Genomic DNA, 24,687 nt, shown 5'->3' with positions numbered 1-24,687 from the left:
CGAATCCTAGTCCGCCAATCTGCTCTATCAAGGGTCATACCCTCAATGAGGCTAGCATAAGCAAATAATGTAGATTCAAGATTCATGAAAAGTTTGGCAAAGTTTTATGTTGGTTGCCTACCCAACACAACTCACCTCCTTTATCCGGGCTTGGGACAGGTTAAGTTAAAGTTTTAGGTCCTCACCTTTCTTAGACTACAGTAGAAGTTTACGCAGAATGTTTAAATTCAGATAGGGAACGGGAGGAAGGTGAGGTGCTGGTTGGACACCAGGCTTGGACAGCAAACTGCTAAGAAGTAAACCAGCCTCTTTGCGATTGCCTCAAATCCAAATACAAAGTTACACAAAGTGGCACAAGGTTTCAAGTAACAGACTACATGGATTCCATGCCTTAGGAGGTCATTGAAGGAGGATGAGGTGGATGCATTGCTTCATTTGCTTCAAAGTTGCAGCAGTCCTATAATGCCAAGAAAGAGGAGGCTATTCTTTAAATGCTGGACAGCAAGGGGAATTTTTTTCGTAAAACACATGTTCAGAAGCATATGCCAAGGCCACCAAGGTGTACCATATTCCTGCCCCTTGAAAACACAGCATTGCTTGGCAATCCATAAGGTGTTAACAGTTGATCACCTAGAAGCGAAGATTATGGTTATTCCTAATGTTTGTGTAATGTGCAAACAGGGATCTGAATAAATAAACCATCTTTCATACCCTGTACAGCTATGAGCCCTATATGGCTTCATGTTCTAGACTTATTTCACCAGAGCTGGGTCATCCGGTCTCAGTCCAGGCATTACTAAAGCAGAGTTCCTGAAGCAGGTTATCCTGTGGAAGCTGACTCTGCTTGCAGTATTATGGTTGACATGGATCCAGTGCATGCTTCAAATTGAAAACAAGAAGACACTAGAACAAGAAAACTAGTTAGGCCATGGTGATAGCATGGGGCAAGAACCAAACACAACTTGGGAGCTACAGAATGAATAATCTTGAGAATAAAATGCAAGAGAGAAGGAAAGTCTAATAACTAGCAGCCATGACCCAATAGATCGATCGGTTAAGCCAATTTTTAACAAAAGTTCCAAAGTCAACCCAGGGGATGCTGGTGTTGGAGGGGCAGTAAGACATGACCGGGACAGAATATAACAAACTTACTCCAGCCTATTGTATCGGTGCAATTAAACAGGGGCTGAGGCTTGGGCCTTATTAATGGGTTTTAGAAATTTATCCCCTGAGTGCAGTAGAGTCATCTATGAAGGGGATTCTGCCTCTGTGATTGCTTGGATAAGTGGAAAGGACAAATGCCCCTGAACGCTAATTAACATATTTAATGAAAATTGCTCGTGTTTCAAGTAATAGAGATATAGACTTCCAACATACTTGGAGGGAGTCTAATGAGTGGGCAGACTCCTTGACCAAAGCAGGAGTTTCGAAGTCCTCTAACTTAGGGACCAATTTTGTTGATGGATAAATAATATATATATCACAGATTGAGACAAGGAATTTACAAATTATAGAATAGGGGTGATGTCAAATACCTTACTGGTCTCAACTTTTTGTGAAGAGATTTTTAAGTACATATGATATATACAATTGTAAAAAGATTTTTTAATCAATTAGAATTAGTTAAATGTCAAACAAAAAATGGACATCCCAATTAGTGTAGTGCAACTATTGGTGAGACACATCAGTAATTTCGTTGTCTTCCTCTGGTAACCCTTGGGCTACAAAAGAGCAGTAGATTCCTGTCACACTCCATTGAAAGTCCTAGACTCTAGAGCAAGCAATGCACCAATATAAAGTTCCAGAACATGCATCAGTTTTCACAACTATTTTTCTCTTATTGGAGTTACACTATAAGCTACATTGAATGCATCATCATTTATGCAAATATTTTAAGCCCTCACTCACACTAGAAGGTATTGTCCCCAAATGCACATATTTAAACAAGACCTCAGATAGTATTGTCTGGAAAAAGGGACTATTCTTCCAACAGTTCAGAATAGTGTGCCACAACCAAATAGACTACCGAAAAAAAAAGATCATTAGGGACTTTTTCATACAAAAACTTTAAGTAACTCACGATCTGATAAACCATGGCTTATTAAATTCCACATGACACTCCTCTCTGTGAAAATTGCTTAGACAAGTCAAAACTGTGATATGATAGCAAATACGAGCATGTGAAACATGCAAGAACTTCCACACATTTATCTAAAGAAAGTCTAAACAGAAGTAGAAAACCACTTCAAATGTTTGTGGAAGGTGCATCGACTGGAATATAGTTGTACTATAATAATATTTTGCAGTGGGAAATAATTGGCACCTGCACAAGCTTATAAAGTTTCTCTTGATCCTCCTCAGCAAATGTGACCTTTCCATCTCCAGCTTCTGCTGCAAGACCCTTGTATCCTCTCGCTGAGGTAGCTTTTCTTTTTACATTTTGTGCTCCAAGAAAACCACCCGAAATGAATACATACTGATGACCCCAACAATCAGATGTTAGATTGCTTCTGCTGCAGTTCCTGCCAAAGCATGGAGGAAGTGTCAATTTCAGATATCTGCATACACAGTTCTTGACAAGGACATTTTGTTAATGAGAAATGAAAAGAATTCATTTCTAAATTTTGCAACAACTCACAAAAGCCAAGAACATATTTCCACCAATAAATGCACGAAGACTACAAGATATCACATGCACCTAAATAAAGGGTTTTAAAACACGAAAGGAGGTCCTGGGGGCCAAGGTGGATGCCTCATGGATGAGGCTCCCCAAAGACAATTTATGGTTTTTTTTTTTTTTTTTGGGGGGGGGGAAGCATTGGTTGTTCATGGTTGTCTGGTTTTAGGAAACAAGAGAGAGAGAGAGAGAGAGAGTGGGGGGGGGGGGGGGGGGGGACAGCATGAACTCTGTGTGTGTGAGGGAGAGAGATGGTTTCGAAGTGTTCAATGAAGGGAAAGACCACTCTCCAGTGTTCAATGAAATGTCTTTGATATGGATTTCAGAGAAAGAGCATACAGGGCAACATGTACTTTCATTGTGACAGAGAACGAGAAAGTCCAAGTGAGAGAATAAAACAGATTCCCTGCAAATGTCCAATGACATGTTTCTCAAATTTCATTGCTTTTTACCACTTTCGGGTTTGGGGTTAAAGGTTTACAACTTGCCCTGCAAAATGTTTGATGAAATATCATTCTCACAAGAATGTTTGATGAAATATCTTCTCTCTCTCTCTCTCACACACGCACACAAACACATGTGCGCACCCTCTCTCCCTCACACCCACCCACCCACCCACCGAACCAACCAACCAACCAACACCACACACACACACGAAGTATCCACTTGCCTGCCCACCGCACCCGCTGGCTTAGGCATCATCGCATAGCTCACATAGATGGGCACCCAGAGGGTCCCCGTCCAGGTCGGTGTACCTCGACAGAGCAGAATGCCAAAGGCCTATCAGCACCTAAAGTTGCTGCCTAGGTGCTGAGGCACCCCACCCTTCTTTTTTTTAAAATGCTTAGTGGAGGCGCCTCACTTTTTGATCCACTGCTATGGCTTTTATGGTGGCAGACAGGTACTCAGACGTGATCCAAAAATTTTCCTAGGCACTAAAAAGGGAAAAGAAGCTATCCATAAGGATAAAAGAAGGCTGCATGCGCCACCAAATAGCATGGAGAACAAAATTAAACCCTAGTACCCTACATAACCATCAATGGTTCAAGGAGCATAGCATGTCAGCTTAAGGAAGCTCTTGAGCCACTACACCTATATTGTTTTTCTAAATCAGTTGTCTATCACCCCATTGTTTACATTAGTCTATATCATGTCATTAGGCTTCAAGACATGACATTTTTTGCTACTACTTTCCATGGTTTGAGCATATAACAATCCGGATGCTACGTTTACTACAGATCCGCTATCAGCTTTTACAATTCTTGTGATACACCCCCACTCATCTCATGGACGAGAAGGAAGCACAACAGAGCATAAGTCTATAGTGGAAAACAATATTGAGCTAAGCATTACTTGACATGAGATCATGCGGTAAGAACATTGTCGTTCTATTTACCAACGTAGTAGCTCCTGTAGTTGGGGCAATGTTTTTACCAATTCTATGAATCCATATACAAGTAAAGACCAAATAGATATATGTCCTTTTGATAAAATATGGATTTTCTTGGACCTCCAGGATGCACATCAACTCCTCATTGCTTCACTGTATATTTAAAATTCAGGACACTCTACCAAACATATATTGTAATAAAGATAGCATTCAGCTAAGTGACTACAATAGTAGCAAATAGGGTGATGCTCAATTCCAAGTAAGAAAGCTAGGTTTAGGCAAGTTCATCACCCTAGTCAACTGATAAAAACTAAATGAGATCCACAAGCTCAACATCAGGCACAGCAGCATGTCTAAAGTAATTATAATGATGTAAAAACAGTTCAGAACTCCTGCATATAGTCTGCTTTAAAATGAGACCAATAATTGCAAACCCAGCAGTCTGGTACAAATTCATTGGTTTGCCGCTTTCACAACCAATCTATTACAGACAATATAAATGTGAGTAATAGAAATGAATACACAGAAGCACCAAAAATATCTCAAAGAACTCCTTACTATAAAGTACTAATAATGTTTTCCACAGTATACCTTCATGATCAGAGATGTGAAACTCAACCGCAGCTGTTAGATCTTCAACTTCATTAACATTTGAGGGTGTAATTGCATCCAGTTTGTTGCCCTTAGAAAATAAAGCGAAGGGTTAAATAAAGAAGGAGAACTATGACATAAGAAAACAGCAACTTGCCCCCAAAAACCGAGAGAAAATTGTGCATGCATTACCTGAAGGCATTTCCTATTCACAGTTCAGAAGAAATAACCTATTAATTGTCTAGAATAAAAAGAAGAAAGAAAGAAACCATTGATGGAACTCAAACTAGCTTTCGTTTTTTTTTTTTTCTCAAGAGATAGTATCAAACTGGTTTATTTAGGACAAGCAGATTTATTAGAGTAAATATATCAAAACTCGTCGAAGATACTCAGTGTTTTACACAATTTAAAGAAAATCAATTGAAGGGACCTTTCAACCATTTGCAATCCATTTGAATAGACACACAAAACAAAGAGCAACTATAAAGATAAAACAAAAGAAACACATGTTAATAGGATAATCTTGTCATTGGACACACACATATAGGAAAAATTTATACAAGGTTGAAACCTTAAATTGTGGAATTAAGGTGCACCTCAAAAAACCATCGGAAAAAGCTATGTTGATGTTGGAAAACCCTTTAATCAATCAACTCGACATCAAGTTGTATGAAAATAAAAAAAATAAAAAAAAAGAGAGATTTCAAGTCCCAAAAATAATGCATCCTCCAACATATTATATGGACAATCCATTTTCAAGATTTTCATGTGTTTATAGATCTACTTGATTTGAACCATTTTTTGAGTTTAAAATTTTATAATTGGAGATGAAAATGGATTCCCAGGATATCTTTAGAATTTTTTATACCAAAATTACATCTTATGATGCACCTTACTTTGATTGTTTAATGTTGCAATCTTATCAAATAATACCTAAAAGTTCATATAAGGTGTCAACCTTGTACTATTAAACTAAGGCACACCTCAATAATCCATCAGTTGCTACAATAATAAGAAATCCTCAATTGATCATCTCTAATGCATTATCTGAGCCGTCCATTTTCAAAAAAATTAATTGTTTATATATCTGCCTAATATGTGTTGTTTTTGGAGCTTTAAAATTCATAATTAGAGGAGATAATAGATTTTCATGCCATGGGAAGGTTTTCCAGCACCAAAACTGCAGCTTTCGACATAGTTTTAAGATACGCTCTGCTTCAATAGTATAAGTTTGACGCCTTATACAAACGTCACATGTGTGCTAGCGTGTTGTTTACTTTAGTCATTGCTTAGCATACTATGTGCATCTAAGCCATTATGTCGCTGCTGTTCACAAAAAAAGGTAAGTCAGCATGCAGTTGCCCAAATTCATCTTTAGTTACAACACATGTATATGTAAATCCAAACAGTTTTGTACCCATAATCCAAAATGAATGAAAGCATTTCCGAAAAGCGTAAAAGTTCTATGCCCTTGTCTTCTCCATCCTCATTTACTAAAAGAGTTAGACTATATTAACACTGAATCAAAGCCACATTTGAATAAATCTTAGAAAATGAGCATTGTGGAGAAACTCTTGAAGACAGTTCATCCAGGTCCACAGAAACCTACCCCTATTACATTATAAGGTAGAAATTAAAGGTTAGCATTCCGTGGTTTGATTTAGACAGTCTAAAGATGAATCCAAGTGATTTCATAAAGCCATTAAAAGGTGTATGTGTTACTGCATTTCATTTAAGATCATTCATATAGAATATTTGGTTGTTTCAAGCATTTCCCAACATAAAACCCATATTCATGCAAGGTTTCTAAAATCTAGGAGGTTATTTCCCAATAATCTACCTTGTAGTCCGGAACAGTCAAAGATTTGTGGGATTTCTAAAATGGATTTATAATCCAGCAAACCATGTTAAGGTTTACAAATTGGAAGACCTGCGTTCCACACACACAAAGAGTAATAGAGTTTGTTCCTAAACTTTATTACAATTAACATGTAAAGCAAAGCAATCTATTCCACCTCAATTAACATATCCAAAATTCCAAACTTCACATAAACATCCAAAATTTCAAACTTTTAGACTTTGAATTCCAAAGATTGATACAACCACTGAAAGTTTATGAAGATAATAAAAAACAAAGATAATCAACTGTCAAGTCTCAACCCTCAATCAAACAAGTCATATGATGATTCTTCATATGCCTGTGCATCTCCCACATCTAAAGCCAAGGATTTAGAGGCCTCATCATCAGCATAATCGCCCTGTCCACATATACTTCGTCTTCCTCAGTCTCCTCTGAGTCGGCCTCCTTCTCAACCTTTGGAAATGAAATGCGACAGGATCTACCTTTTTTCTTTCGTGTTCCAGTGTCTGGCCTTACTTCTTCTCCAACTCCTGTGGCGTGCCTTGACATCAAACCACATAAGTCCTCACCCTCAAACACACACCAATATTCAGGATCCACAGGCCACTCACTTGTGCCCTTGCCTCAAGATCATCCTATCAATTGGGTTGACATCCATGGGCTTCAAATGCAGCTCCCTGAGGCTCTCATTATATCAAGCACATACACAAGATCACTCGACTTCTTCTACTCAAGAGTATTTCTTTTTTTGTATGGAGTTGTGATAAAAAGCAAGGAAACAAGCAAAAGAGAAAAAAAAATGTTATTTTTTAGAGCTTGAAGCCAAAAGTGCACATCCCAATCCCCAAAGCTACAAGAAAGCCGAGACTACAACCACTACTTGCCCAATAGTACAGTGCCTTCCTCCCTGACTTGACTTTCCTAGCTACCGAGCCCCTCTTCAAACCCTTGCCAGAACGACGAAAGGAAAGATTACCTGTGATACCGCTTGAATAACGATAATTGGAGTCTTCCTAGATTTTATAAATTTGAAAACCAAGAATAAGGATACATGCACAAATGCACTCCAATTGTGTCCACAGCCAAATGAACCACATGTGAAGCTCAACATGTTGAAGATTTGGTGTCTCGCTTCCATATGACGATAATCGGAGTCTTCCTAGATTTTATAAATTTGAAAACCAAGAATAAGGATACATGCACAAATGCACTCCAATTGTGTCCACAGCCAAATGAACCACATGTGAAGCTCAACATGTTGAAGATTTGGTGTCTCGCTTCCATATGACGCCTACCATGTAGCTGCATATTATTTTAAATATTTAATTATTTATATAACAGAACTATACAAGCAAAACAAAACAAAGAAGATACTTTTCGCTTTTTCAGTTACCTGGTTGTCTAGTATCCTTGTTTCGAGCGATGTCTCTTCCAAAGTTTCCCAATGCACACTTGAATGTGATCAATTCATGATGGATCTCACCTTGGATAGATGGGTCAGGGACCAAACTCTCTACCACATCTAAGAATCTACAATTTATTATAATTTATACGATTTGATTCAATGGATGGGTGCCTTATAGTTAAAGATTCAAAAAGTAACTAGTTGCATGGAGGGGCGGGTAAAGCTGTTATCCCATCTCCTGTAAACAATCTCAAGTATAGCCTTGTATTAGGTTTCATCATTCTTTAGAACCTCTTGACCACTTTTTTTGCCTTAAATATTGCCTAATATATGTAGTCCATGGCCGGCTTTGTTTCACCAACAACCAATTGAAGCACTTTTACTACAAGGCAGGAACAACCAATGCATCATAGACTTGGTTCCAAAAAGATGTATTCAAGACAATATGCTCAGCTTTTCTCCCATCTTGATGCTTTGAGCACTTAATATTATTCCACTTTTCCGAAGTGAACATGGTACATAGAATACCATTTTGCTTGCATAGGCTTTGTCAAGTGAGAAATCTTGTGGCAAATCCAGTCACTCCTGATCTCACTCTCTTTTTTCTTTGTTAACTCCCTCATCCTGGTTAGGACTAGGGTATGACTATAGATAAAAATAAATAAAAAACTTAGCTTTTGAAATTACCCAACTTATTTGGATGTCGTACCTATATCCTCAACCATGAGACCAAGGCAGTGAACTGCATTAGAAGTCCAAAATATATGCCTCCTCTTCAAAGTCAAAAGATGCCTAGTTGCAAAGTAATTGGCACCATTGTCAGTGACAAGTTGTACCACCTACCCAACAAAGTCTACAATATCATCCATCAACTCACACAAGTATGTAGCTTCATGTGACTTATCTGACGCATCAATAGACTTCACAAAAAAAAAAAAAAAGTACAGAAAACGCTTTCCTCCCTTCTCCTTGGGGGAAAATTAACTTTATGAGCATGCTCATGGACCAACTTTTCTCCCAAAAGCATGAGCCGCATATGGGGGCACAAAGCGAAAATTCTGACAATGAGCCAGGAACCTCATCACCACCTCATATGCCATATTGTCCAACCAATAAGTTGGCCTCATGATTGGTATGGTGCAAATTACGTCCTCTGCCACAAATTGCTAGGTCTCTTCCAAGCACTTCGACTACACTAAGGGAGTTGCCCAAAACAAAGAGAGGCAGGAGCATAGCTGAGGGAAGCTCTTGAGTCTGGTAAGATAACATGGGCTTCCACCCTCATCAGGTCTCAAAGCCCAACCAGCCCAAGAAAATGTGTGGAAACATCCCAGAGCCTCCCAAATAACACCTACGTTAGATGGGCCTAGGTTCACAATCTGCTATCACTGAGAGATGCATAAAATGGCACCCAAGAGAAGGGATATAAATAACTAAGTTGGTGACAAAAACAAAATAACAAAGCTTTAACAACTTGAAAGGGAATTTTCAAGTGATCCTAGATAAAAAACTTTCAAAGGTGGAAGAAAAGAGAGAACATTGCATGCAAACCATGTAAAAGAGGTAAACGTATAAATAGAAAACATAAGTGTGGACAACAGGGCTTTCACTAACATCCAATTGAGATGACAAAATGATTATGCATCCTAACCAAATCAGAAATGCATGACATGAGTACTTTGTCCAAGGCAATAATATCTGAACAGGATGACAAAATACTTGATAGCCCTATTTGTTATAATAGAGAAAATCTCAATGCTAGAGAACTAGAGAGTGATTAATCAATGGGATAATTGTGAAAGGGTAGCCAACCATATTGGGCAGAAAAGGGGCATGACACTACTAATGCATCATATAAGCTTTTTATTTTTGCTCCAATGAAATAGCGCCTAAGCCTATTTCAGATATAAAAAATATACAAACATGTAAATTCATTATTGCACAAACTTTGCTTCAAGAATATTATAGCCATCACTCTTGGGGGTTCTTTGCCCCTTCCTCTCTTGTCAAAAGTTTCACAGGTCTTCCTAAGTGTTCTCCATTAATCATAATATTCCTAATACCTTGTTGACGATTCAAAGCATCCTATTATTAGGATTAGAAAATTCAAAATAGGCAATTAAATTTTTTCTACCTAAGAACTTCTTACTTTCTAGAACCCCAAGTCAGATGAATCAAATGAAAAACAAAGGATAAACTGCAGCATGCATGCTAAAGAGGGGGAATCGAACATACAAAACTATCCTGAAGATCCTTTGCTGAATATAAATTAACAAGCTTCCCTCTCTCCCTTTCCTTGTATCTGATCCAAGTATAAAATGTTGAGGCAGTTATATCTTTTGAAAATGATAGTAGACCACTATGATTACAGAATGCAACCAAAAATAAACATGCAAAGAGAACAGTTGAGAAAAGGTATCAACCTTCCTTGAGGTCGAGTGGATTTAAATATAGTGCCCTCTTTTGATGGAGTTTGGTCATCTATTTGAAGAGAACTTGTCTCTAAAACAGTACATCAAGGTGATACACCCATGAGAAACAAGAGATCGACAAAAATGCTAATGGAAGAAATATAAATGATATTATAAAAAAATTAAAAAGTTGAGCCGTTGCCATACCTTTGCCCTCAGAGTCTGCTACTTGCTGCCAATATTTGATAAAAACACAGTCAGGGTAATGAGCTGAGTCAAGATCTTGCAGCTATAACATAAAACCTCCAAGAACAACTTACAAAGGTGCAGTTTTTTCACAAGCAAAGAAGAAAAAAGACAAAAAAAAAACAGCAGGATGCATGACTACAGTATCATAATTAATCTTAGCATTGTTTAGAGATATTCAAAAGGGCCATACCTTACCACTCTTAATATCTTGAGGATACCAACAAATTGACTAGTATCAAAAGCCCAATTGTTAGCAGCCTCATTTAACCCTGCACCTGTTGAGAAAAAAAAATTGATAAATGCTACTTAGACCTCATTGGATTTAAATCTTAACCATATATAAGAAAGCAGTGCTCAAAACCTGCAGTATCTTGTTTATTTTTTACCTTCAGATATCCTTTGATCCCTTGTTTGTCTTTGCCAAGGCCTTCACCTTCTTCCCAACCCTATGAATGAATAATATAGTGTTTTCCTAACATCTATAATAGGATTCTCATAACCTCAATTTAACAAACGAATCTCAAAGATAAAATGCCCATACTCAATAAGATATGTAAAACAAGGAAGTAATGTACAAGCATTATCACCCAATAAACATATCTAGCACTATCACATGGATAAGATTTTTTAAAATTACTAATGTGATTTCGCAAACAAAATAAATTTTTTGAAATTACTGATGTGATTTCATAAATATATAGCATCGTATCAAACACCCAATCAAAACGTGGAGGATAATGAATGAATAATTTGATAGTCTTCTGGTCAAATAGGGTAAAAAATGGTGAAAGAAGTAGGTTTAATGGACTCTTGAAAAGGTAGATTTGGCATACGCTACACCCAATAGACAGAATGGCTCTTCTTTTGATTGCAGGGAAAGTTGTTTAATTACCAGCAAAGATTGAGAGAACCACTACTCCTGAGAAATAAGTTTGATTTCTTAACACATACAATGAATTAAAAAATAATCAGGCTGCTAAGATACGGCATAGATGGCCATCAAATCAATGGTAACTAATCAAATTATCGGAAAAAGGTGATATAATCAAAATATTTGTGTTTTCCCCGACGATGCAACTTACTCGAGAAAAGTGTCCATTGGACAAGTGATTTTTCTTCTTTTTAATAAATTTAAATAATTCTGTACTTCAAAATACTACTTTAATCATGGAGATATAAATTGAAGAAATTTTAGCTTTCACAATCATGCTGAGCTGCTTTTAAATTTCATAATAGAAAGAAATACACCCATACATGTGAGAATATAATCTCCAAAATCCAGAAAAAGGACGATACCGTATTTCAAATAATAAACCTAATCCAAGAAGCACAAAATACATGCTTCCCCGTTCAATTGAAAATGAATAGCATCTGAAAACCTCAAAATCCATACCTCGAAGCAAAAGTATATAAAACTAAGCTTCCAACATTGTTTAACCCTAAACCTGGAATTCCAAGGGAAAGTGAATGACAAAGGTTACCATTTGTTTCATGAGGTGAAAGGCAGAAGACTCCCTGGCCACTCCAACGCAACACATTGGAGCTTGTGGTGCCGCCATTGCTTCTGCTCTGTCGCTCTCTCTCTCTCTGCTTGCTGTGATGAGTGCTGGGATAGAGGGAGAAGCACGTTAAGCATTTGAAAGTTAAAAAAAACGAGAAAATTACATGCATATCCGTTATACTTTGCGTTATTACAGATGTATCTCTACCTTTTTCGGATGTTGAACAACCGAATTGGAAGGTTTTTCGGATGTTCAATATCCGAAAATGGGCCGAAAATTTAACATTAACATTTCAATTTTCTGGTGTTAAACATCCGAATTGAATGGTTTCGCGGATGTTCGCAATCACATTTCAGAAAATAGTTTCAGATGTTGAACATCCGAAAATGTCATATTTTCGGATGTTCATCATCTGAAAATGACTGCAAAATTCCAGAGACCTTCTGAAATTTCAAAGTCCCATTTTTGGAAGTTGAACATCTGAAAATGTGATATTTTCGGATTTTCAAGATCCGAAACCATTTTCGGATATTCAACAGAACATCCGAAAATGGGAACATCCAAAAATGGGAATGTGGACGTTAAACTTTCTGCACATTTTCAGATGTTGAATATCTGAAAAACCCTCCAATTCGGTTGTTCAATATCCGAAAATGATAAAGTCGTCTTTTTTAAAATCGCATTATAAACGGTAAAAAACAGACATGCATGTAATAACGGATACTATTCGGTACATTCGTAATAACATAAAGTATAACGGATATGTATGTAATTTTCCCTAAAAAAATTTTGTTCCTGGTATTTATAGAAGGAGAATTGTTTCATGCGCGCTAGACTGCATTTGTGCATATGCGGTTCAGCAGTGTTTACATCCATCCTAAAGATGGATGGAAGTAGGTATTCTATCTAAAAACAATGTAAACTAACGGTCCAAATGTTTTTTTTCTAAAATTATTATTTCTAATTTTAAAATTTTATTTTTTCATATTCATGATCTCCATGTTAGAGATTACATGTTCTTAAAAATTGAAGTCTTAAAATCTAGAGAAAACAACGTAGAATTCCGTAATAGTTTACGTTATTGCGGTTACACAAAATAGTTTCCATTATTACAAAAGTGCCCGTTTTTTATCTTCCATAACGCTATTTTTTAAAAAATACAAATTTGCTCTTTTTCAGATGTTCAACATCCGAATTTCTAATATTTTTGGATGTTGAGCATCCGAAATTAGCCGCAACTGCAACAGTGTTTTTCCTATTTTTGGACGTTCAACATCCAAATTTTTGAGATTTTCGGATGTTGAACATCCGAAATAGTTTGCACCAACTTTACCGCTAACTGGCGGAAGTTTTTTTTATATATAAAATTGGGGAAAACGGATCATTGGCACAGCATACCGCCTTCATTGTCTCCTCATACATAACCCACAAAGTTGAAAAGATTGACTCACTATTTGTACGTGATTGGTATCGTTCTTATTATTGTCTTATATTGTTGATTAATTTATGTTTATTATCAGTTATTTTATATGATATTATATTTTTTTATTAATATTTGTTGTGTATTTTTTATTAATAAATGAAATTTGTTTAATATTGATGAATTTGTTTATTTTATATAATTATTTGTTATTTGTATCATGTTGATACATTATATCTTTTGTTTTGGCTAAATAATTGTTAAACTTGTTTGTTTGTATTAAAATTTGTTGTTTTTTTGTGTTTATGTGAGTATTTGTTGTTTTCTTTTATTTAATGTTTATTAGTCACAATTTTAATAGTACACTATTTCAATCTATTATATAATACTCAGATTTTATGAACCCTAAAGTAGTTTAAAATATCCCAATTTTTGATAATTTTTTTGTATTGATTTTTTGTAACACAAATTTTATTATTCATTTAATACAGTAGTATTTACGATGGCTACTGAGGGAGTGCAACTAGTATGCCAATATGGGGGGTTATTTGAGATAAATGCAAACGACATACGTGTTATTTATAAAGGGAGAAAATTAAAAGTCACCAAGTATAATGGGAGTAGTTCATTGGAGGAACTAAAAAGTCATTTTGAAAATTTAACCAAGTGTGATCCAAACAAATTAGCTATTATATACCACAACACAAGTCTATCTAGTGGGCTTGATTTGATTGATGTAAGTGATGATAAGGATGTATCTTTAATGTTGCGAGGGGAATCTTCGAGAATTGCAGTGTATATTGCTGCTACAATGGAGCCACAACAAGAATCTATTGATGAGGGCCCATCTTCAAGGAAAATGTATGTCTACAATTTATTTTTCATCTGTAAATTGCCTTATTTTTATCTTATATATGCAGAAATTGTTGCTTCATCTTACACTCAGTCGGCGTAACATTTTACCTGAGCAAGATCAAAACATTTAAGTGGCGCCCAACCCTGCATTTGTACCAGAGTGTGATATGGAGGATATTGAACCACTAGAGAGTCTATGTAGAAGAGTTAGCAATGACGTTCAATTGAATGTTGAACAATTTTTTGAAAATGTTAATGAATGTCGGCATCATCTAGTTGATTTTGCAATCCACAACAATTTTGTTCTAAAGTTTGACAAAAGTGAATTGGGACGGGTGTGGGCAAGTTCCGAAGCAAATGGATGCACATGGCAAGTGCGGTGCTTACGAGTTGGTAGTACCGCATACTTTGAAGTGAAGTCTATGGTTAGGGCGCACACATGTAGTAGTCAAATGGGGAGAGTCTATCACCCACTAGCTCGTAGTGATTGGATAGCACAAAAGATTAAAGGCCGCCTTCTTGACCAACCAAAAATTAAAGCAAAAGACATCGTAAAATATGTTCAACGTGATCACGGGGTCAGGCTTTCTTACATGCAAGCTTGGCGAGGAAAAGAGGTTGCTAGAGAGATGACAGATGTATCACATGAACAACAATACCATGACCTCCCACTGTAAATTAAGAAGATCCAAAGAACCAACCCGAGAACCGAAGTTTGCATCAAATCGACAGAAAAGCTTGCCAGAAGCAATAGAAAAATACTTTCCCACATGTTTTCGATCATTATGCATGCGACATATGGGAGAGAACTTTAAGGGCTTTATGAAGAAGTCAGCAAATACTGAAGTATTGTTGATACTGCTTTTGAAGGCTGCCCATAAAGCGAACATTGGTGGGTTTGAAAAACTAATGTTTGATATACAGTGTGACGACCCAGAAGCATATGAGTGGATTAAGAATATTCCCCCTAAATTTTGGGCAGATGCCTATTTTACAGTGTCTAGATACAGTCATCTTACCTCAAACATAACCGAGTCTTTCAATACTTGGATTTATCTGCTCGAGAGAAGCCAATCATTACAAAATGTGAAGAAATAAGGGTACAGTTGATGACCAGGTTTGAAGAGAAGAGGGAGTTAGGTAATACTCGGAGTAGCATACTAGTACCGCAGGCCCAAGAATTACTCGACTTGCGAAAGATGAAGGCTCGATTTTTTCACACAGTTATATCTGCCATGGACACGCAGTTTGAGATCCACTATCTTGATAAGAAGTATGTTGTCGATTTAATGCATTGGACGTACAGTTGTAGAAAATGGCAACTCAGTGGCATTCCGTATGCTCATGCCATTGCGACTATTAACCATATGCATTTGGATCCCATTGTATACTGCCTTAAGTATTTCGCAGTGGAATACTTTGAAAGGGCCTTTGAAACTCCCTTTGGGCCTGTTCCGAATGATATTGAGTTGACAGGTATATACAACCGAATAATGTTGTCACCAAGGACTACACGCCTTCCCAGAAGGACAAAGAAGCAACGAAGAATATCCGAGACCGAACAGTCGATCACCAGGCCTTTGAAGTGCAAACGATGCAACAAAGTGGATCACAATAGGAAGACATGCAGAGAACTGATATAGTGAATTACTTGTTGTCAATATTGTGTTTTTGTTTCGTATTATGAATTTTATGAATTAATGAATGGAGTGAATGTTGTGTCTTTATTGTCAATATTGTGTTAACGCAATTGGAATTCTTTGTTGTCATAATCTTCCAATGGAGAATTTGGAGCCCCTTCTAAAACTATTATGAGTTTGGCATTTTAGAAATCGTTGTGATAGCCTTAAAATAAATTTTCATCTTCTCTTATAAGATGTAAGGCTTAAAAAATGCATTTTTCTCATGTCCATGCATCCAAAAATGTGTTATAAGATGCACTATTTCCATACCTTGAAGTACATTTTTTCTCATGTCTATGCATCTTGACGTCTAGATGATCAACTTGAGTATATGTGGACATCAAAACAACATCTGAATCCATTTTCATCAGAAAATATCACTGCTAAAATCCTGGAACTTCCTGAATTTTGACAGTCCTATTTTCAGATGTTGAACATCCCAAAATTCAATATTTTCGGATGTTTAACATCCGAAAATATGAATGTGAAAAATCCAAGAAGCTCTTGAATTTTAGCAGTGATATTTTTGGATGTTAGACATTCGAAAATTTGATATCTTCGAATGTTCAACATCCGAAAACATCACTGCTAAAATCCAGGAACTTCCTGGATTTTGACAGTCATATTTTCGGATGTTGAACATTGAAAATATCATATTTTTGGATTTCCAACATCCAAAAACTATTTCGGATATTGGACATCCGAAAATTTGATAGAGCATCCAAAAACATCACTGCTAAAATCCAAGAACTTTCTGGATTTTGACATTCATATTTTCAGATGTTGAACATAAAAAAATATCTATTTCGAATGTTGGACATCCGAAAAGTCAATATTTGTATGTTCAACATCCGAAAATATCATTGCTAAAATCCAAGAACTTCCTGAATTTTGACAGTCCTATTTTCGGATTTGAACATCTGAAAATATGATATTTTCGGATGTCGAACATCCGAAAATTCGATATTTTCAGATATTCAACATCAAAAAACATCGCAAAACATCGCTGCTAAAATCCAAGAACTTCCTGGATTTTGATAGTCATATCCGAAAATGATTTCTGTCAGATTTTTTTTCCTAGCTCAGTTTTCCTATCATGTTCATGGCAAATCTACTGAACTGATAAAATTTCTGCCCAACTTGTACATGGCCACATGTGCACATTGAAATCAACAAATCAAGGTGGATAGATCCACCATTAGAGACTTATCTCAGCATGAATTATATATCAATGAAAAGAAAGCTAGCCCTACATCCAAGATGATTATTTCTTCTGAATAAATTGACTATTAATGGAACATTTCTTGCTCAACCTATTACACTTCAATTACTACCAGTCTTCACCTCTCAATGATTATTTTCAGAAACTCAAATTAAACACTTTTAATATGCACCAAACCACAAACTTGATTAATATGTAAAGGCCTAAACGAAAGTAGAAAGAAAGACTTAAACGAAAGTAGAAAGACTTGACCAAATTCTACTTAAGACTTAACCAAATTCTACTTAAGACTTAACCAAATTCTACTTAACAAAATTCATTCAACAAATTGGGCAATACATTGCAGCGGTCAAAATGACCAAGTGTTCCAATACATTACAAGGGCTTAGGTTGATACTATTTCTTTCGTGTGTTATATCTTTTGGGTTCCTCAACTGCATGGTGTGTAGATGAATCTAGGTCTTCTACAGCCCGACTACTTTCACCCATTACATCATGTCTGGCCTCGTCAGGTACACCTTCGTCATTATATTCACGTTGCAAATCTTCCATCTTAGCATCTACGTCATCCATATCCACATGCACAAACTTAGACAACGTCAAACGTGTTGTTAATGCGATTATAAACTATTGGATACCACTTCTGTGTAAGTGTAAGTGCCTCTGCTAATATGATTGTAAATATGCCTGAACTGCACTAACATGCAAAAACAAGATAGGTAATTAATATATTTAACAATTTTATGGAACTAATAGATAAGTACAAGAGTATAAGAATTTGTAGATCAATATAAACATACCAACATATCCTCATAACCTCGAGGTCTTATTATATATTGTGGTTCATGAGCAGGAACCACATCTTCTTCTTCTTCCTGGTTATGACATTGCAATATATCTTTGGGTGGGTTAGGGACATTATGGATTATAGGATGGAACACTAGGTTGTACTAGGCCTTGTTGTCCTCTGAGGGCAACCCATTGTCAGTATCTTCTAAAATTTCAGGCATCATGCGGTCATGGCAAGTCAACCAGTGTTGGATTTTGTCTGCATTCACTGTTCGCCAATCTCGATGTCCACCTTATCTGCTAGCCCTCTTACTAACAACCAAAGGATTTCTAGGAATGCCATGTTTAGCTCCAAATTGCCAGCGTACACAATCTGGCATGTACAGCTTGGCAATATCGTCAAATATGAGCATTATTATGCACAATGCAGTTTGATATGCCTGCTGCCTATCATCTGAAATGACCTCATCAAGCTTGAAATATCGATTCCATATTACATGTTATATGATATACAATCAGCCAATAAAAATAATTACAAATACTTAAATACATGTAAAAGTAATCAATATCAAATTCTACATTAACCTCATTAGGTTGGAGGTTATCAAATTCTTGTATGATGGGAGGCATTAGGTTATGTGGATTGTCATGATAAATCTTCGAAAGACTCCCATCTCTTGGCCCTAGGAATATTTGGAGAGATACTATGCTGTATGGGCCTCATATGCATAATATGCTTATACGACCAACACTACAATAAATTAAGATATGATAAATATTCAATATTTTAGAAACTCAGTCTAAACTATTACGCTTATGTCATATACCAAGAAAAAAAAGGTTACCTGCATGAGAGTGGCTTAACCAATAAAATGTCTTCACTTAAAAGTATAAACTTTTCCAAGCGAGAGATAGAGGAATGCAAGGGTTGCAGCACCCCAAGCATATGTGGCCTCCCTCAATATCTTCAAAAAATTGCAAGTGCCTTGTTGGCACTGTTGAAACTGATACATCAGCGAATATGGTGACGCTGATGAGGAAGAGCATATATGCTCGAGTATATCTATAAACTTCAACAGTGGTTGCATCAGGTGGCAATTCCTTAAAATTCACCTTCAACCATGTATGCCTCAGAACTGCCAGGTTGCCATCAGGGACTATACCCAAAATGTCTTTTATATACTGTCACAGGTCTTTGATAGGATGACATGTAACTGGCTTGCCATCTACAACTAATCCTAATATCTCATATACATTAAATAGCGTTGGTATCATCTTACCAATAAAAATATTGAAATGAAATGTATTGGTCTCAAAACGCCACCTCTCTACATTAGCTGAGACCAAAAGATGATTAATTTGGTCTGGCCGAATAATAGATAACACACCCAACCCATATGCGTTTACTAATTGAACTTGCTCTTCTGTTAGATTATATTCGTTTAACTGATAAGTCTTCTCATCAATTCGAATTTCTTGTTTCTCTTGAAATACAACAAATAGACAACATATTAGTCTTAATACATATATATGTACTTCTCATAGAATGTTTGAACCTAACTACAATTTATTTAAAAATAATAAATTAATAGAAACGGCAGTTGAATATATGTATATATTTGTCCTTCCCATATGAAATATGATGCATGTTCATGATGAAGTTGTAGCAAACTAGGGTCATGAGGACCTCTTGGATATCCTCCAATGGGATGTAAACGATTCATATTCATTGACATCCCATATGGTCACCATGTTAATCATAAGGTTACATATGCAAAAATTAACTGAATAACAAAAAAACAATAATGACATGCTATTATTAAACAGAAAAATTTATAAATTTTAGACCATAAACTGGTGTTACAGACCATAACCTAATACTACTCTATCAAAAGAACATGATAATACAATGGAATTAATATCGAGACAACAATACCTCATAATGCATTTGCGTAAATAATTAATGAAACAATGCTAAGTCACAAATCGAATGAGCTCTCAAATAAATCTAGTCACGAATTATTCTATCCAAAATATAAGTCACATAAATCACATACAATGTTAAAATGTTCAAACTAAATATGTGCTTCAATCATAAATTTAGTCACGAAAATATATAGGATTTGTCTGATAAGACAACCACAATCATAGATCAACTAGAAAGGATCAGAATCACAAGAGACATGAAAACAAATTTCCTAACTATAGATATGAATATCAGTCCTAATGAGACAAACTATAGAGATAAAAGCACGTAATCATATAACCTATTTGACAAGTATCCAAAAGAAGAAATACTCCATTAATCTGTAAATGGTGCTATTTTATGAAATGTTTCATACATAGAAATGTCTTTCTATGTATGATTAACAATCCTAGGACCAATACACAACTTTTTCTTGAGTTAACAAAAAAGATTATAGATAAATACATTTCACAATGTTTATATGTCCGAAGTAAATATGTACTTCAATCATAAATCTAGATACGAATTATTTTGTAAAATGTAGTCATTGTTACTTGAATCATAAATCATAAATCATAAATCATAAATCATAAATCATAATTCAAATAAATTTACTCAATAAATACTTTGCAAAATGTTCAAAGTAAATATGTACTTGAATCATAAATCACATACAAATTTTAATTTTTAAGCTACTCAATCTATCAACTACAAAAATCAACCATTTACTAAAATATCACTAAATCTAACACAAATATGTGCTTAAGACTATCTAAGAGTATAAACCCCCAAATTTAAGTAATTTACAGTTCTACAGAGACCACAAAATTCCAAGTTCTCAAAACCCTCAAATTTTACAAATCTATTTCAATTACAATGGAGCCACAAATTAATTCAATCTATACCAAAATCACGAGAAAAAACTAGTATGCTCGAGTATAAACCCTAACAAAAAATTAGGTGGCAATCTAAATATAAAAAATCGACCCATATACCTTCACTATATGAAATGGCTTCAAAATCCAAGAAATGATGTCTGCCAAAGACGTACACTATTGAAAATCAAAATCTATGAACTATCTACTATTCTTTACCAATAAGAGATCAAATAGGCGCACAAAATCACTCACACATGAAGCACACTGAAACAATGAACAAAAACGCAAAAAATAGAGAAGAGGAAGTGAAAGATACTGTCGTGCTATTTTCGGATGTTCAACATCCGAAAATCCCATAAATTCGGATGTTGAACATCCGAAAATAGGAAAGTGAACGTTTTTTTTAAAGCCTATTTTCGAATGTTGAGCATCCAAAAAGGGGTGAAGTTGTCTTTTTTAAAAAATAGTGTTATAGAAGGTAAAAAACATACATTTTTGTAATAACGGAAACAATTTGGTGTAAACGTAATAACGTAAACCATAACGGATTTCTACGCAATTTTCTCTAAAATCTATCTCAAAAACAGATTTGTTGAGAAGCCCGCATTTCTACATATGCGAGCTTGGCCGCATAGAAACCAAATCTTTTATACATAGAAAATTGTTTCATGCGGGCTGGACCGCATTTCTACACATGCAGTCAAGAAAGTGTAAAGCATCTATTCTAAAGATGGATGCAAGTAGGTGTTTCATCTAAAAACAATCGAAACTAATGGTCCAAATGTTTTCTTACTAGAATTATTAGTTCAAGTGTTTATTCTTATTTATTTTTTCATATTCGTGCTCTCCATGTTAGAGTTTACATATCCTTAAAAATTAAGTCTTAAAATCTATCTCAAAAATAGATTTATTAAGAGGCCCGCATTTCTACAAATGCGAGCTTGGCCGCATAGAAACCGGGTCCTTTATATAATGGAAAAGTATAAATGATACCATTTATCTTTGGGTGCGGTTTGTATAGACCCTAGGCTCTAGACAATGAAATTAGAACCTACCTTAATATAATGCCGAGAAATATGGTTTCAATACTGGAAATCTTTGTGATAGCCTTAAAATATATTTTTATAGTTATTATAAAATTTACAGCTTAAAAAATAGTGTAGATAGGGTAGATATGAAAACGTGAAAATCTTGAAAATTAACGGTTTAAAAATGCATTACAAGATGCACTATTTCCAAAATTTAAAATCCATTTTTCTCATGTCCATGCATCTTAATATCAAAATCATCAATTTGAAGATATTTGGGCATCAAAACGACCTCTTCTAGTGAAATTTTTTAGGTAGGCTCGAATTTGATTGTTTATAGACTTGGCTCTTTATAAACTTTTTCCTTTATTATTTAATACAAGGTCACCATAAAATCTTGACCTTTGAATGTGAAATTAGATGGACGCATTTATTCCATTGACCAAACTCAAACTTCAAAAGAAATTTTCTCGAACTTTGTGACATACCAAAGCTATCATATTTTTCTTTGGATGGTTGTAAATAATTCTAACCTCCTTGTATCAAAAGTAAATGGTCTCATTGTATATAATTTTTTATATAATAGGATTGTATACTATGACACCATTTATATTCATATTCATAGCATTTTCCCCAAATAATTGGGGTCGGCAATATTGTATGTCCAGAATTCATGATAAGTTTTACCAAGGTTTGCAAAATCGAACCGGAATGGTTAACCGAACATGGGGCTGGAAGCGGTTTGAACCAGAACAAGTCTAACGAGGGGAGATTAACCGGACTAACCGGTCAAGTAGATTTTTTTTTAAAATAGATAAAAAATCCAAAACAAAAATTTAAAAAAATAGAAAACTTAGATTAAGTTTATGCTATCATATTACATGCATTTATCTTACAAAAACTTTTTGAAACAACTTTTCATATAAATTAATAGTTGAATACTATGGAGATATGCAAGATAATTTATAATTTGACATTAATTCGATTGATGAAGTTACAAAGTCCAATTAACAATGGCTAATAGTAATGAGAGTGGCAAGGGGGATCAAGGTATTGTTATGTTTCACTATCAAGGTTTACAGGGCGAAAACTGTAAGGCCTGGTGGAGTCTGTAATGCCGTAGTTGTGCCCCCTCGCCAGTTAGAAACATTTCTCGTAGTACCCCCTTGGCTAAAGTCTCCTAGACTCGTCCACCCTTCATGCTTTCCCCCACCCTGTTCTGTGTTACTCCACCTTATTCTATGTTACCCGGTTCTATGTTATGGCTCTCAGCAACTTCAATATTATCATTATCATGAATAATGACGTTACGGTGACAGCTACGACTTCATCTCTCCCTTGTCGAGTAACTACTATGCTTCGATGCATGGACTTCCTCCTGAGCCAATCTCATTGAATCTTCCTAATCATCGGGCACTGCATCATGTTGCGCCCCTTCACATTCTTGGACGACTAGATCTTGCCAGTCGTTTTCCATTGTCCCATCTGTCTTCTCGTCATCATGTACCTCATCTTCATCCTGTGTATAATCGTCACAGTCAGTATCCATATCCACTGCAATGTCCCCTTCATTGGATGCTGCAACATCTGCATTATCATCCATATCGACAACTGCCCCATTAATAAAATGATGGTCTAATAGCAAGGTCCTTTGTGATACCCACTCATCGATGATGTCCCTCCAAACGATGTAATCAAGGTTGATTGGCGTATAATCTGTGGGGGTCATCTTTATATGTCTCTCTCTCAATTTCAAGTTGTAAAGAACGTACTCCAAGTTGTGCAGCGTCTGAGTTTTTAACCTATTCCGTCTCTGGGTATGTATTCACTAAAATGTACTTTAGTTTCTGTCACATCCCGAGGAAGCACAAGTTTGACTCAAAACTCTATCTGCAATCTTTTGCAATTGCTTTGTTCGAATTCCGTGTATCAACCACCATTGTGCTGACACAGACAAATATAAAAATACTTAACAATAGAAAATAAATTGATTTAAAAAAACCACATATAGAATTGTACTAAACTATTGCAAATTTTAACCTAAAACTAACCTGGGTGAATTTTCCAGCAACTTTTTTGGCATACTCTATGCAAATTCCCCATTTTTTTCCATGTACATGATAAGCTACAAATAACAAGAAGCGAATACAAGAAATTAGTACAACATAGAAATACAATTTATTATTCTAAATTGAAATTTTATTACAGACACGTTTTGATTAAGGTTTACCTGCATACACTCCATCTTCAAGATCAGGCTCAAGCTTGTAGATGCAGTTTCTCACCCCCTCCATGATATCTGCATCATCTAAGGTGGCATTGGAGTACAAGTTTTGTGGATTAAGAATGAACCCTGAACATGGTTTGTTATATTATTAATTACAGCAAATATACTCAGAGCTGAGAAAGAATCATGAATTGCGACGATAAATCATAACTTACTTGCTGCATGGATATCCCGATGCAGTTGGTCTCTCCACCTACTATCAACGATCTTCAATATCTCTTCAGTCCATATGTTATTTTGAAATATAAATTTTCTTGCGTGTCTCATTGCATCGAACCAAAAACCCCATTGCGGGTTTATCATCAGAGTCGGCTAACCTCAACACCCACATTAAAGGTTCAGTTACAGAAACAACATTGTTGCATAGAGCCTAGAACCTCTGATCGATAAGGATGGTTTCAACTTGCTTTCCATGTTGACTCGTTGCTGCTCTATCAGTCTGCCACTCATTAGAGCGTATCATTGACCTCAATC

General features: G+C 35.7%; 1 long non-coding RNA gene and 1 other non-coding gene across 2 annotated transcripts in view; both read right to left on the bottom strand.

Moving 5' to 3' along the window:
- LOC18424270 (G-patch domain-containing protein 1) overlaps positions 1-24,687 on the bottom strand; it is a 30,380-nt gene extending 5,693 nt beyond the window's left edge. Inside the window, exons 1-12 of the transcript XR_016040204.1 lie at positions 24,369-24,687; positions 24,157-24,279; positions 23,978-24,051; positions 12,066-12,190; positions 10,946-11,030; positions 10,780-10,859; positions 10,543-10,567; positions 10,348-10,426; positions 10,160-10,226; positions 4,659-4,749; positions 3,017-3,083; positions 2,324-2,522 (exon numbers count right to left, since the gene is read on the bottom strand). This is a non-coding gene — a transcript (G-patch domain-containing protein 1). The remainder of the gene's footprint in view (positions 1-2,323; positions 2,523-3,016; positions 3,084-4,658; positions 4,750-10,159; positions 10,227-10,347; positions 10,427-10,542; positions 10,568-10,779; positions 10,860-10,945; positions 11,031-12,065; positions 12,191-23,977; positions 24,052-24,156; positions 24,280-24,368) is intronic.
- On the bottom strand, positions 6,697-8,804 carry LOC148780368 (uncharacterized). The gene is made up of 2 exons (XR_016040640.1): positions 7,913-8,804; positions 6,697-7,821 (listed from the first exon to the last, which is right to left on the bottom strand). It is a non-coding gene; the product is annotated as an uncharacterized LOC148780368 (long non-coding RNA).

Source organism: Amborella trichopoda, chromosome 9, assembly GCF_054954075.1.
Source record: "Amborella trichopoda isolate Santa Cruz 75 chromosome 9, AtrichopodaSantaCruz75HAP2 v2.0, whole genome shotgun sequence".
Lineage (NCBI taxonomy): Eukaryota > Viridiplantae > Streptophyta > Magnoliopsida > Amborellales > Amborellaceae > Amborella > Amborella trichopoda.
The sequence above is the reverse complement of the archived record's forward strand: the minus strand, read 5'-3'. Positions and strand labels throughout refer to the sequence as shown.